The sequence below is a fragment of the Spea bombifrons genome, chromosome 10, assembly GCF_027358695.1.
Source record: "Spea bombifrons isolate aSpeBom1 chromosome 10, aSpeBom1.2.pri, whole genome shotgun sequence".
Lineage (NCBI taxonomy): Eukaryota > Metazoa > Chordata > Amphibia > Anura > Pelobatidae > Spea > Spea bombifrons.
The window spans coordinates 21,144,267-21,159,207 of NC_071096.1; the positions used below are offsets into that span (position 1 = coordinate 21,144,267).

General features: G+C 40.1%; 2 long non-coding RNA genes and 5 other non-coding genes across 9 annotated transcripts in view; all 7 read right to left on the reverse strand.

The window, feature by feature from the left end:
- The window catches only part of LOC128467034 (uncharacterized), a 69,643-nt gene extending 59,398 nt beyond the window's left edge, over window positions 1-10,245 (reverse strand). Inside the window, exons 1-7 of the long non-coding RNA XR_008345669.1 lie at window positions 10,208-10,245; window positions 9,775-9,810; window positions 8,081-8,117; window positions 7,862-7,906; window positions 7,243-7,266; window positions 6,852-7,080; window positions 6,654-6,695 (exon numbers count right to left, since the gene is read on the reverse strand). This is a non-coding gene — a long non-coding RNA (uncharacterized LOC128467034). The remainder of the gene's footprint in view (window positions 1-6,653; window positions 6,696-6,851; window positions 7,081-7,242; window positions 7,267-7,861; window positions 7,907-8,080; window positions 8,118-9,774; window positions 9,811-10,207) is intronic.
- LOC128467035 (uncharacterized) lies at window positions 2,491-5,897 on the reverse strand. Of its 3 annotated transcripts, XR_008345673.1 has the most exons (4): window positions 5,808-5,897; window positions 5,332-5,359; window positions 2,974-3,111; window positions 2,491-2,611 (listed from the first exon to the last, which is right to left on the reverse strand). It is a non-coding gene; the product is annotated as an uncharacterized LOC128467035 (long non-coding RNA). The 3 variants fall into 3 exon arrangements; XR_008345672.1 differs by lacking the exon at window positions 5,808-5,897 and having other exon boundaries at window positions 5,332-5,689; XR_008345671.1 differs by lacking the exons at window positions 5,332-5,359; window positions 5,808-5,897 and having other exon boundaries at window positions 2,974-3,255.
- On the reverse strand, window positions 2,770-2,840 carry LOC128468074 (small nucleolar RNA SNORD31). Its single transcript, XR_008345792.1, has one exon. It is a non-coding gene; the product is annotated as a small nucleolar RNA SNORD31 (small nucleolar RNA).
- LOC128468066 (small nucleolar RNA SNORD29) lies at window positions 6,549-6,615 on the reverse strand. Its single transcript, XR_008345785.1, has one exon. It is a non-coding gene; the product is annotated as a small nucleolar RNA SNORD29 (small nucleolar RNA).
- On the reverse strand, window positions 6,882-7,005 carry LOC128468076 (small nucleolar RNA SNORD22). The gene has a single exon (XR_008345794.1). It is a non-coding gene; the product is annotated as a small nucleolar RNA SNORD22 (small nucleolar RNA).
- LOC128468069 (small nucleolar RNA SNORD27) lies at window positions 7,976-8,043 on the reverse strand. Its single transcript, XR_008345788.1, has one exon. It is a non-coding gene; the product is annotated as a small nucleolar RNA SNORD27 (small nucleolar RNA).
- LOC128468061 (small nucleolar RNA U25) lies at window positions 9,882-9,949 on the reverse strand. Its single transcript, XR_008345780.1, has one exon. It is a non-coding gene; the product is annotated as a small nucleolar RNA U25 (small nucleolar RNA).
- Window positions 10,246-14,941: the final 4,696 nt, after the last annotated feature.

Here is a 14,941-nt window from a genome sequence, read left to right on the forward strand (position 1 = left end):
GGGCTGGCCTGCCATCAACGAATGAAGTGCGTTCTGCAATTCACTCGTTGATGCCAGACCAGCCCCCTGCCGAAACGACCAATAGAGTTGCACACACGTACCTCCACGGCAGCTGCTGCTGCTCCGATGTGTTGTTAACCCCGTATTAACCCCTGCTAGGGAACCGGGAGGGAAACGAAGATTAAACGAGCACGAAGAATGTCCGCGAATATCTGCCCGAAGAGAAGACAGGAACGGGCGAATATTCGCGGAATACGAAGGTTTTTTTTTCCCCCGAAGACGAGCACGAAGACGAACACGAAGAGCCCCCTGGTGCCCAAGTCTAGTTATTATCGTGCAACTCACCTGTTGCGTATGCTGGAATGGCGCTTCAATCCATCTGCCAAGTTATGGATATGGATGCACCTGAGGAAGCCGATTGGTGAAACGCGTTGTGCTGAATACGCCCATTGAGGAAGTGGACACAGAGGAATCCTGTGAGAACCAAGCTGTTATTGCTACAACACAGCATTATTCCGGTCCTCTCCACGGGAGCGTTAAAGTATTCTTATATGTAAGATACTACTTTTTTATTCATATTAAAGCTACTACTTTAGCTCTTTCTCCTCCAGTCTTTTCTGGTACACCGGTACAAAGATGAAACTCCATTCCCCAGAAGGGGCTCTATGGGCTTCCCAACAGAGGAACCTATTGAAGAATCCACTTTAATGAATTTAAGTATTTAATTTAATTTCCGCACATATTGTGGTGTCGTAAATTTTGCGCAGCACTTTATTTCTTTGTTTTGTGTATTATCTTTTACACACTTGTGGTCAGTGTGTTGTTTCTGCAGCACCAAGGTATTATACTTGTTTAAGGTGTGTCATTACACCAGATATCTGGCATTTTATTTTAAGCGCTGAATATCACTCTTTTCTTTTCACAAGTTATGGATATCGCTAGAGCAGGCCACCACATCGGTTCCTTAATCAAACTGTTTGGGGCTCTGTCCTGGTGTTCTCCAAGCACCGAGAATCCCTTTGTCCGAGCTACGTTGTTGATTTGGCGGCTGAGATATATTTGGCGGGACTCTTTCCTCATTTCCTTCCCCACTGGACCCCATAGAGGGTACCCCGGACTTTGCCACACGATTGGAATGGGGATTCTTCGAATCACTTGGGATACCCCCCAACTTACCTTTTATCTGCAGTATGGAACAGGAATGCGCCCCTGCTGATTGAGCACGCACTTCCTGATGCTGAGCTTGCTCTTCCTGGGCGGACATCTTTCTAGAGAATTGACGCCCTTTGAAACGCTTGCTAGGCACCAATTGCTGCCCAGGGAAGGAGTCTCTATCCTTTATCACATGCCAATAGCAACTGATCTTTCTATGCCGCCGGCATTTATGGGTTACTGGGAGGAAGCCTGGGGTGACACTTTGACTGACCAACAGTAGGACAGGGTTTCTGAATCAGCGCACAAGTGCTCAATAGCAGCCAAGGTACAAGAAACGGCATATAAGCTGTTGACATTGTGGTACAGGACTCCTGTGTCACTTGGAAGGCTTTTCCCTTGCACTGACACTAAATTGCTGGAGGCATGGTGCAGAACCTGGTACTCATCTACATTTATGGTGGAGTTGTGGGTCATCTAGCATTTCAGTTATACATATAGTATTGCGGCACCTTCTCAACGCAGCTGTCTGATACCATTGTTTTGGAAACGCATTGATGTCCCCTCATTGCACTTATGGGTACCTCGAGTGGAAGAGATGTGATGGAGGAGCTCCTACAATTATCCTCTGATAAGATTGAGAAATACACAGGTACTTGGGCATGCTGGCTTTCCTTTCTCTCATCTGCCACCCTATGGGGTCCTCTCTCACAAACTTGAATATCTCCAATGGGCTTAGGAGCTGGCTTGTTCTTCCACCACCCCTGGGTGATCCTTTTCTTTCCCTCATCCTGTATCCCCCCTTTCCACTTCTGTTTTAGCTTTGCTCTCTTCCCCTTTTTCATCTCCCTCCTCATACCCCTTTTTTTTTAATTGTACAAACAATGACAGTAGTGCAGTGGCCGTGTTTAGATTTTATAACGTCGACATTCACAGTTGACACGATTTGCGGTGCCCCACAGTATAGTAATTTTTTGATTACTGTATCTACTAACAGTTAGTGTCATATTGCATTTCTACGACCTATATCATAATATGATTATGTCTGCCTTTGGTTATTTTCCCCCTCCTTCCATTGATTTTTGGAAAATGACAAACAGATTTACCTAAAACTACACATTGTGTGCATTTCATGGGGAAATTTGGAGTTTGCTTAGAAGGTGCCTGATAATTTTATCAAATTATCCTCAACCTGCATGTTACTTTGGTAATGTGAAATCACAGTGCAAGCCCTCCCAAGACTGATACCACTTGTAATGAGGCAACAGCTCAAACTCAAGTACTACTACACAGATCACAGAAAAGGCCAACTGGGAAAGTAGGAACACAGGCCAGAAATGAATATAAAAGCTTTATTTGCAAAAGCCAAGAGTCTTCCCACTCAAACCAAGTCATCTTGAAGTATGTTGAAGAGGAATTCTCCTTTTCAGGCACAGAGTGATGCGATCCCTTCAAAGAGCTGTAGAGATATTTAAAAATGTGTGAGCCATTTTAGTACACTATTTTGTAATAGCTAAAAGTGTTAAAGTTAACATTAGCTATTCAGTATGTAGTCCCATGAATACAGCTATTTAACTAGAATAAATGTTAAGCTGTCCTTTTATTGTGAGTAGGTTCAGAGGCTCAGAACATACCACTCAGTCACTGTATGTCAGACTGGGGCGGTAGAACTGATCATCATAGCCCTGAAACCCATTTTGAATTTAATTTGCAATGTGGCCCGGTAGAAAGGTTTGATTGGAAAACAGCCTGCACTGCAGGGGTTAACAGCCTGTGTAGAACTGATACCTTAACAGGATTATATGAAGAGTAATCACTCACCTGTTCAACACAATGAACTTTCATGTCAAAGGTTTACACAGTCAAGGGCTCAAGTGTCAAAGCCACAGAGCACTTTCTTCCTTTAAAAGTGCATCATTCCTGGATTTATGCGCTCTTCAGACATTCACTGATCAACACCTGCAACAGATTCAAGCGGTAGTTCTAAATGGCAAGAGATACTAGAATGCGCAGTACTGCAACTTTGGTCACCTGACAGCAGAGTTAACCAAGTAGGACACCAGGTAGTGATTTACTAAAGATCACCCATTTCAGAAGCCATTTTACCCATTAAGGCTATAGCATAGCATATATATAGCATAGTCCCAGCATAGCCAATTTGAAAATGCATACTTGTAACGCTTGTTTTGCAACAGTCAAAATGTTATTAGGAAAGGATCCAAAGTGAGTTTAGTGTTCCCACATACACTAGTTAATTTTTACCCCACACTACATCTACCATTCTAAAAGCCATTGACATTGAGTAAATGAAATAAGGCAAATTATTCAGAAGGCATAGCACAAATGAAGAGGTCTACCCGAGAAATTCCCTCCACATTAAATCTAGCGGTGGGTGATTTACTGGGGGCACAAACTGGGTTTACTTTTACCCCAATAACCAGTCTTAAAACAGATTAAGACAGGGCTTGACAAATTTGTGAACTTACTAAACTCACAGCATTTGACCTGGAAGCACCCTGGACTTTCAGGTCAGTGCTGAAAAAAAAAAAAAAAAAAATTGATAATGCTCTTTCAATGCTGATGTTCTTGATAACGCTCTTTCAATGCTGATGATGCTGCTGATGACAGCAGCAGCTGCACCCCCGCAATCACCATGATTGTGGTGATGTGGGGGCTTTTTTGGGGGATGTAGCAGGCTGACAAACACCTAGGCTTCAGGACAAAATTCTGTCGCCAGGGATTTGTCAAGCCCTGGATTAAGACATTCTATTTTCTACCACATTAGTAAAATGAAGTTGTCTAGATTGTGCCAAGAGGGCCACAAGTACATTCCTTTTAACACTTCATGACCAAGTAATTTCTTACCCTAAAGAGTATGCTACCCACTGCCAGAATTACAGTAACTGTAGGTATTTGATTGTATAATCTGATTATGAACGTTTCCTTTTTAGCCACAGTACAATAGTTTTGAATGCCGCATGCAAACCTTTGTACTAGAAATGAAAGAGGGACTTTAGCTAGCATTCTTCAGATATGTTCTGAGCTCATGTAAGACATGCATACCACTCAGTCATTGTTTATCAGACTGGGGTGGTATAATACCGTATTTGCTCGATTATAAGACGAGGTTTTTTCCAGAGCAAATGCTCTGAAAAATACCCCTCGTCTTATAATCGGGGTCGTCTTCTAATCAGACCCCAAAAAAATGGCTGGGGCCATGCTGCTTACCGGTCGCGAGCAGTGTCTCTTCCGTTAGAAGCAGGAGGACAGGAAGCTTGTAGCTTCCTCACAGAACTCTATCTCCCCCTCCCTCCTCTGGGGCGGGGCCAGAGAAGTTGCTGGTACAGCCGGTCCCCTGCAGAAGTCTTCGAGTGAGAGATCTGCAGTTCAGGTAAGGCGGTGGGGGAGGGTTTTTGGGTTAGTATGTGTGATTAATGTGTGAAGTATGTGTGATTAATGGAATGAATGAGTATTTAAATGTTTGTGAATGTGTGATAGCATGGATGTGTAAGGGGGGTGGGGGTTGTAGCATGGCATAGGGAGGCTGTAATCCCACTACTATCATCCCCAGGTTCCAGCATGTACTGGCTGCCTTGGCTTGATAGGAGTGTGATTGCTGTTAACCAGTACATGCTGGGTTAAAAGGCATATCATGGGGCTGAGTGGCATATAGGGGGTTAAAATGCATTTCTGGACCTCCAGAAATGCATTTTAACCCCCTATATGCCACTCAGCCCCATGATATGCATATATACCTCCAGAAATGCATTTTAACCCCCTATATGCCACTCAGCCCCATGATATGCCTTTTAACCCCCTATATGCCAGAGTGGCATATAGGGGTATAAGGCATATCATGGGGCAGAGTGGCAAATGGGGGGGTATAAAGCATTTCTGGGGGCAGAGTGGCATAACTGGGGGGGGCAGGTTGGCAAATAAAAGGAAATTTAAAAAATATATTTACATGAATTAATATTTACTGGTAAAACTTTTTTTCCTATAGGGTCGTCTTATATTCAGGCTTTGTTTTTTTCCTAAATTAATATTTTGATTTTGGGGGGTCGTCTTATAATCGAGCAAATACGGTATATAATCATAGCTCTACGAGACCCATTTTAAGCACTAGGCCTTTGTGTTTTGCAGGAAGATGCAAAAGATTGAGACCAGCAGAAAGCTCACCTTTATCGCCATGATATCTTCACAGGAGCTATGAAGACAAGAGTTTTTATTAGACACTTCCAAAAACCAGCTTTACGTCAAAATAAGGGAAGAGATCTCTTCAGTATAGCAACAATCCTTGTCACTGCCAACACAAGTGTTAGCTCAGGGTATAGTGGATGATTCATCACTAGAGACCCAGGCACCACATCTCTGAACTGTACTTGAGAGCCACCAAGTGTGTATGGACAGCATTTACATTTGGTACTGTCACTGTAGTTTGTATCTGCAGGACTATTCTACACCCTAATTTGTGCATGAAGCAAACATTGCATAGCAGATCCCAACTACTCCTTCCCTTCACATGCATTTCCAAACCAGGCAAACACCTATACTGCCAACTTTGCCAATACTGCCAATGTTTGTACAGTATAGCAACAAGATGAGGCAGCAAGCTCAGGGATGTTTTAGATATGCTGAGTATTATGAAATATTACCTTCAAACGCCTTCTCTAATCCAGTTACCAGGAGTTGTAGCCATCTTTGCTGTGATGCCCAAGAACATATTCACATTGTAGTGTATCAGATTAATGTGCCCAATTACATGACATAACAAGTTCACTGTCAGTTATTAGAAGTTTCTTCAGAGGAACTCAGACGAACGAAATTCCATGAGTAATCATGTCAGTGATTTTTTTTTTTTTTTATCAACACTTGTGCAGAAGCATATTAACCCTTTGTGGTCCCATGTCGGAATATATCAAACAATTTTAACGTTTGCGGTCCAATGCCAGTCACTAGTTGACCGCTAGGAGTGCCTATTATAAGAAAAAAATATTTCACAGATTGTGGCTCAATGTCGGATTTTCTAGTGACCACTAGATGTTGCTATTATAAGGCAGAATTACCCATATTAGTGTGATTCTGCAGATGGACTATAAAAATTGTCATACAATGGAAAAAAGACTAAGGTTTTAGAATAGTATTTAATTGCTTTGTAGTTAAAAGATAACCATTTAGTATAAAAGTTAAGTGTCTTCCGAAAATTAAATTTGACCTGCTCTGTGCACTTAGTGAAAATTTACTGGACCGCAGAGTTAAAGGTTGCTAAATGCTGAGAGCATGAGGCAAAGAAAACCCACCTGTCTCAGTTTTGCTTTTGCAGCATACTGCCCTGTAAAGAAGTAGGAAATGTTACACATTTTTAAGCATAAATGAGAAATCCTACAACTGTACGTTCTGCTCAGAAGTTTCGTAGCTTTTCATTTCATTTCAAAGTGAGCTAGGTTTTTCTCATCATGGCAAGAAGTCTTTTGAATTTCAGCTTCATGTTTTTTTCTTACCTGGCATTGAGCACGCCATTCTTGATAGGCTGGCTTTTATACCTGTGCATGGACAGATCATAAAGACTAATTAGCACTATAGAACTAGGCCCTGAACATTCAACAGTATGCCTAGAACGTCTCATGAACAAAAGCTATAATATGAACATGGCATGCTTTTCTTAACTCTAATTTAGAAGTTTTGGCTCATCTATAAACCTGACATGTGCCTTTTCAAGATGTGAATTGCCCTTTCAGACAGTTCCAGCTGGAACAGTACATCCTTCTCTTCCTACTAACAGGACCAGTGGGTTCACCTTTACAGGCTCTGGTACACATTAGTAAGTCGGACGTGTGTGTGTCATCATCAAGGCACATATGAAAATACTGTACCCATGTTATAAGGCTAGTCGTGGTGCTACATAGCCAGAGTAATGAGTTTCTGCTTCTGCAATGGGATAAAATAGTGTCACTGAGGTCAGTATGTTGCTAGAAGTCTGATCAGGGCTTTGGTCACAATGCCATTTGACTAGTGCCGTCCAGATTGTGTTATTCATCCTCTGAGCTAGAAACTAGATATTTTTAGAGGCTGGCTTGTATCATAACATACCTGTTATTTGGGTTTGCTTTTAACCTAGAAGGTGAGATAAGACAAATTAGTCAAAAAAAGCAAAGCTAGTTTCTGCAATGCCTGCACAGTAAAGCAGCTCCATCAGAACTCCACCATGCGGTTATTCTTCAATGGGTTTCAGACGAACGAGACTTACATCATCACATGGAGCTTAGTTCCAACATTACAAAAGCCTTATTTTAAAATAGACACCAACACAAGACAATTCAGCAATAGTAAAATATTTCAGGAGCCGTCTGTATGAAGGAATGTTAAAGGTTCCTGAACACAAAACTGGAACAAAGGCCATTTTTGGTTTTGAGCATTTAGACAGTTTCAATATTAGAAGGGCTATTAGAACAGTTCCTATCTGCTGCTGAATTCTGTATTGCCCAGTCAAAACAGTCATGTAGAATGCAACTTTAAAGCTTTCCTCACAGTCATGCTACATAAGGTTAGACGTGTCTAAATGGGACTAAATGTGCTTGTTTGCGTTACAGCAACTACCAGCCAAAGCCCTTCATTATAATACATTTACTAAGGAAGCATATGCAAAGAACAGTTATTTGGGTAACCAGACTGAGAACAAGAGATGCTAACATTGATTTAGTCAGTTTACCTGATTAAGATTCATTGCTCCATGATCTAGCCAGCAGGCATAACCCTATGTAGAAAATAACATACATTAATACAAGAACCAAGGGCTTCCATAATCTTAAGAAATAAAGTCAATTTTCTCAGAATTTAGATTTGCATCAATATATTCAGCCATATGCTTGTCTATTATATTCATCACAGACAATCGAGAAACTACATATCATTTAATGAGACATTTTACCTGCAAAACAATGGTCCATTCATCTTCAGAAACAATCCTAAAAAGCAAAGGTATAGTAAGCAGCATATTTAGCAAGAGTAGTCACGCGTTTATTACATAGCATTTTCTCAGAATTTCTATTTACATAAAAAAACATGCTTGTCTGTTATTCATCACAGATGAAAACGAGCTCTGATCAAATGTAGTTTTACCTGCAGCACAAAAGGCATCTCATCTAGTTTCTAGCAGTACACAGTTAAATCAGGTAGTAATTTGATAGAAGCACCCAGCTTCTGTAGCCTACTGCAAGCAGCAAGGGGTTAAAATACAAAAACCAGCTGAGTTACCATTTTGTAGCTTGGTGCCTAGCATGGGGGCAGCATGTGCAGCCAGGGGGCACCCTAAGATTAGCCCAGAGAGCAGGGACTGTAGCTTCAAAATCTAAAGTTTATGGGAGCCAAATACACCAAAGCTCTCAGCCCTTGTGTATACTCGAAAGACTCCCATAGCACCAATGTTTGCTTTGGTGGAGCAAAAGTATTCTTAACTGTTTTAACAAATACATGACAAAAAGAACCACAAGATCTTCATGCAGGAAGATTTTTGGCAGCACATATAAATCAGAGTAGTTTATATTACACCATTGTACAGCGCTACATAATTTGAAGGCGCTATATAAAATAAATAATTAGCACCAACACTTCATTGACTATACCTCTAGTAAAACATGTCAAACAGCACAATAGATTGCTAGAGCAAGAAAGAATAGAGTACCCCTCACTGTTAACTCAGTAAGAGAGAGTACTAGCATATCATCCTTGTGGCACAAGTTCCTAGATCTACCACGCATCAACTATTGGGCTGTCCAAGTCATACCAATACCTAGCCACACTTCATAATGTGGCAGTGTGTGCTCACAGAAATCTTAACGGTTACAACAGCCATAGCTCATACATATGACACAGGAGTATTTTAAATATACAAAAGCTAAAAAGGTAATCATATGTACCTAGAAGACATACACATAAACCAATGTACTAAATGTTGGGCAATCATGTCACATACCAGAATTTTGACAACAGGATATCAGCATAATACATATAGAAAAGTAAAGAGGCCCCAGATCAGAGATGTTTAATTACTAGTGTTGAATATGTAAAGGTTCTGTAAGTACTAGTGTGACAGCCATTATATGCACATGATAGTTTAGCGAACCCTAAAGTTTATGCAGCTTCCTTTCAATATGCCCCATGAGGATTTACTTTTTTCCCCCCATATCCCTCTATTTGGCTTGCAAAATGCGTTCCACATGTGGTATACAAGAGTAAACTCAGAAGGGGTTCTATAGGGCACTACTGTGAGACAGCACAAAAAGCATTGCGGGATGTCCTTGCTACTGACTGCAGCCTGACAGAACATATTGATGTATTTAGCTTACCTTAGCACACCCTTCTGGGAAGTGTATGGACACCAGTAAATTGTGACACCGATCAATGATTTAATGAACGAGTATTCCGGAGACCAGTCCCAGTTTTATGGAACCTTGAGGAATGCATGTGCAAGTATAAGACTCCTGCAAAGGAGCTTTAGCTGCTCAGAAATTTAGCAGAAGGAGACTCTGGAAACATGTATACGACATTAATGTCATGACATCCCACTACTTAATTGTAAGTGACTGTATTGCCACAAGTAAATCACAGTGAAAAGAAACTTACCAAACTCACCAAAAATCAGGCTCCATAGTATGTCAACTATAAAAAAAAAAAAGTGTAAAACAATCCATTGGCTACATTTAGTGCACAAGAAATATCAGCACTACCTAAAGACTCAGAGACATTAACTGTCCTCATAGTACTCAGAACAGGTCTGTGATAAGTCTCATCATAGTGCTATTGGGGGGGGGTCCATGCGTTCCAGCTAGCACTAAGCGCGCGAACGAGGAAGATTAGTTCTTACGATGCGTCTCACACACACGTTATTAAACGCAAAGACGAGAACGAATGCGGGCCCAAGGCAGCAATAGCCGTACAGAGAATATAAGCCACGTGCTTTCATACATGAGGATAAAAGTCATACAAAACATGCGCGTCACAGAACAATAAAGGTACAGTTACAGAACTAATTAAAATAAAAACCTTTCAACCATACAAGCCTAGGCAAAGCATTCATATAAACTTCCACGATGCAAATGAACGAACAAGGCCAATAGGAAGATTTATATAGGGCAGAACGCGCAACGAATGCTGGGTATTTACTTTGCGCATGTGCGCCAGTCGTAGCGTCCCGGTATAAGGAAGAACGACCAGAGCATTAGGGGTATTCACTGTGCACATGCGTCTCAATCGCTTGGTCTTTTTAAAGGGCAGGATGACTAGAGCATGCTGGGTGTTCACTTTACGCATGGGCTCTCGTTACTGGACTGGAGTTGATGTGTTAAGTTTTTCGAAAACCCTTTTTATAACGTTACTCGCACAAGTATCTCGAAATTGGTTCAATGTCCTAAATTTCCAAAAATATTCCATAAACAAAAAGGAATGGTTTCAAAATGGTACAGACATTAAAACCAGTAGCAGAGTAACTGTAATAATGTATTGGACGGATAGTAACATGGTGTGTTAACGGTTGTATGGTAAAATGTTTGCTTTGTGTAAAGCTGTGCTGAACCAATGTTCAAGAGTCAAAATTATCAGATTCTTACCTGTTAACCCAGTCAGGACAAGAGTTTTTTTTTATACCCTAACGCCAGTGTAATTTTTACCATATTGTCACTAACCCGTTCAGGGCTGAGTTTTTTTTTTTGGGGGGGGGGTTGTGTAGCAGGAAAAGTGATAGTGACAGAGGAAAGGTAGGAAACCATTCAGTGAGATTGTATTAGTAAATGTGGATTAGTGAATTGTGGGAGTGATGGGTGTTATGCTGTACCCTGTACCATTGCCAATGTCTTGTTCATTGTATAATTATGGGAGTTATGCTCTAAAGTACATCATAACTCCCATCACTATATACTATGCCAGACATTACATGAATATGAGTATGAGTGTATGACTGAGTGAATTAATGTTTGTGAAGGAGTGTGTGATAACATGGATGTGGGGGGGGCGGGTAGCATGGCATAGGGAGGCTGTAATCTCACTTCTATCATGCCCAGGTTCCAGCATGTACTGCCTGCCTGCACATGATAGGAGTGTGATTGCTGTAAGCAATCATATATATATATATTATTGTTATTGATTTTTTTTGTCCAGTTTTGGTGTGTTAGTTTTAATAAAAGTGTGGTTAACACTCCAAAATTGGACAAAAAAAATCAATAATAATATTATATATATATATATATATATATATACCGTATTTGCTCGATTATAAGACGAGGTTTTTTCCAGAGCAAATGCTCTGAAAAATGACCCTCGTCTTATAATCAGGGTCGTCTTATAATCAGACCTCAAATAGGTCTGATTATGAGACTAAGATCCAGATCCCCCGCAGCGATGCAGGGGACCTGGATCCTCCTGTGTTAACCCCCCCCCTCCAACTTACCGGTGCTTCTGAGTCCCCGGTGCTTAGTCCGGGCTGCATGTAGAGCTCTACGCGATACAATCGCGTAGAGCTCTACACGCTTCCCGGACTAAGCACTGGGGACCCAGATGCAGGGGACCTGGATCCTCCTGTGTTAACCCCCGATCCAATTTACCGGTGCATCTGAGTTCCCGGTGCTTAGTCCGGGCTGTGTGTAGAGCTCTACGCGATATAATCGCGTAGAGCTCTACACGATACAATCGCGTAGAGCGCTACACGATACAATCGCGTAGAGCTCTACACGCTGCCCGGACTAAGCACCGGGGACTCAGATGCACCGGTAAGTTGGAGGGGGGGTGTTAGAATATTCTTTGTCTTGAATATCTAGGCTTCTCCAGTGATCAAACAGCAATCAAGACCACAGCTTCAAAGTCTCTCTAAACTACGTCACTTAATTGATACCATATGTTCCTAGCACTCAAGCTGCATTCAGGCCTAAAATGTGCAGAACAAAATAAAAGTATAAAAATGATTTCTTACAGTTCCCCCGTTTATGGTTATGTACCATAAATAAATGTTTGCTGTGCATTCATACAACATTCGTATCACATTCGTATCACATTCAGTGAGTGCAGGAAGATATGTAAATGATAATATTATAAAAAAGAATCTGTGGAAGACTGATGCATCCTACGTCTTAAAGTTTCCCTTAATATCATCTCTCCTTGCTTTATCTTTTCTCTAATAGTTAAATACAATTTTCTTATTCTACATAATAAACATATTGGAAAAATAATACATATAAAAGACACAAATAAAACAATAATAAATGGGTGTAACAAAACATTGGTGACAGCGGAGCCAACAGATGATTTTGCCATAATTTCTGTTGACTTAGCAAAGTTTTTCCACCAAGATGTACCTGAGACTATTGACCATTCATGTTCTATATTTTTGAGTTTACCTTGCTCATGTTGAAATACAATATCCTACATCTTTCCTTATCTCATTTGCCCACTTTTGCCATGGAAATTCACTTACTTGTGATAAATTAAACTGTAGTGGCAAAACATTTAATTTTTGAGAATTAATTTGAGAAACATTAATCTGAGTTCCATATATATATATATTGCTATTGGATCGCCATCAATACAATACAGACCTTTCGATAATATTTCTGTATGCGTACATTTAGGAAACATTGCTTTAATCAATTCCCCATTAGACATTACCTGTACACATACTCTACCTTTCTCTATAGGAGTTACAAGATCATTAGATGTTTTCACACTTTGAATTGTACCTGAACATGAGCTCTGGTTATGAAAACATGAATGATATATAGTCTCAGCTTGATGAGACAAACAAATAATTTTGGACACAAAATTCTAACTGTTCAGGTTCTGACATATCTGTGGAAAAAACAAAATCAGGATACTCTAATTTATAAAATAATAATTGTGTACTACTGACAGGTATTCCCAATACTCTCATATGGAATAATGTTTCTTCTTTATCTGCCATAGGTATTAAACATGTACCTTCACATACATTATTACTGCATCCTATTACTATACTCAATAAAGCTACTCTGTTTATGATATGTTCCCAGAACCCAAATTTATCATCTTGTGTGTAAGTCCCTTTAGTCCAACTAAATAAATGTTTAGGCCCTATCGTAACATTTAACCTCACATTACTTTGTCTAGTAACGTTAATTCTAATGTTACAAACTAATAAGTACCCTTTCATTACACCAAAACACACATGACCATTGAAATCATCAATTTCTCTTTTCTTCTTAATTATGTCTGGGAACCCTTGAGTATTGTTAAATTGGCTATAAATTGGTTGTCAAATCTGTAGATCTTCTTGACTCTGTAGATCTTCCTTAGAACCATCAATCATCAGTATGGTCACCGTCAGAACTGCTAGAAACAAAAAGGATTGTCTCTTCTTGAATGTCAGATGTCTTTGCCATGATGAACTTTTTAATGATTTGCATTGTCCATTCGATTCTTACATACAACCTAAAAAACACAACAGATATGCAGCATCAAAATCTTAGCTGATACAAAACCTTTATTATTGTAGCACCTCACTATAAAACATGATGTAATGTTCTAATGATTCTTAAGAAATTGTTTAAAATGATTAACATTAAAGACTGCATCATTTTATCAAATAACCAAATAGCAAATTATAACACATGAATTTGGATCATGAGATGAATTTAAGAATATGGACAATAGTAAATAATTAATACTTGAATTGATTACGGAAAAACATATTTGATCAATACAATACAATACATAGTAATCCTTTTTAGTCATGACGCAAAACCCTGTTCTCATGAACTAAATTAAGGTTTTGAATCAACCTGAGAAGCAAGAAAGGAAATATCCCTAACTTGTACTTCTGCAAATGATGGACACTATGTAGTTGCAGCTTAACATATACAACATATAACATTACAGGATCTTAACTTACAGAATAAAACAAAACACAAAACGTTAACATATAACACATCTGATGTTATTCATATAGTTTTTCTTATAAATAAATTAATTTATTCAAAACATCTTCATAGAAGACAGAGTGCAGGGATACAGTACGAATTAGAGTTAATTGCTATACTAGCTCCCTGTATACTGAATCAACATATATCTACGTATTATAACTCTCACGACACTTACAACAAACATATTCTTGTGTAGTTCCTGTATTAGGTAAATCTTCTTTATTAACTTCAATCTCCCTGATTTGCCTAATCATTGGAGTGTAAAGTAAATCTCTTTGAGGTGTTACAGCTCTGTTAGTATATACATTTGGATTTGTACCGTAAACAAATCCATTTGATTTTCTTTGCTCTTTTAATTTTTTATTATAGAGAAATTTGCGACATTGTCTTTTAAAATGTCCCAGTTTCTTGCAGTAGAAACAGTGAAAAGACTCTTTATTCCAAAACCTGTGTCCCCTGGGATTCTGCATCTGGGTATGTTTAAATTCCTGAGGGGGAGAAGGGGGATGAATTACCGTATTTATCGGCGTATAACACGCACTTTTTTAACTAAAATATGAAGCTGAAAACCTACCTGCGTGTTATACGCCGATAAATCCTAGAGCCAGTGGCGGAACTACCGGGGTCGCAGGGGTCGCAACTGCGATCGGGCCCTGGAGTTCTGCCAGTCAGGGGGGCCCAAGGGGTGCCGAGCGGTTGCTGAAGACGACCGCTCGGCAACTCTCGGGCCCCCCTGACTGACAGAAATCCAAGACTCCTCTGCTGGCCGCCGCCGCCTGCCGCCGCCGCCTGCCGCCGCCGCCTGCCTCAGCGCTTCAACTCCTGTGTTGGAAGTGTGAGGCGTTTGT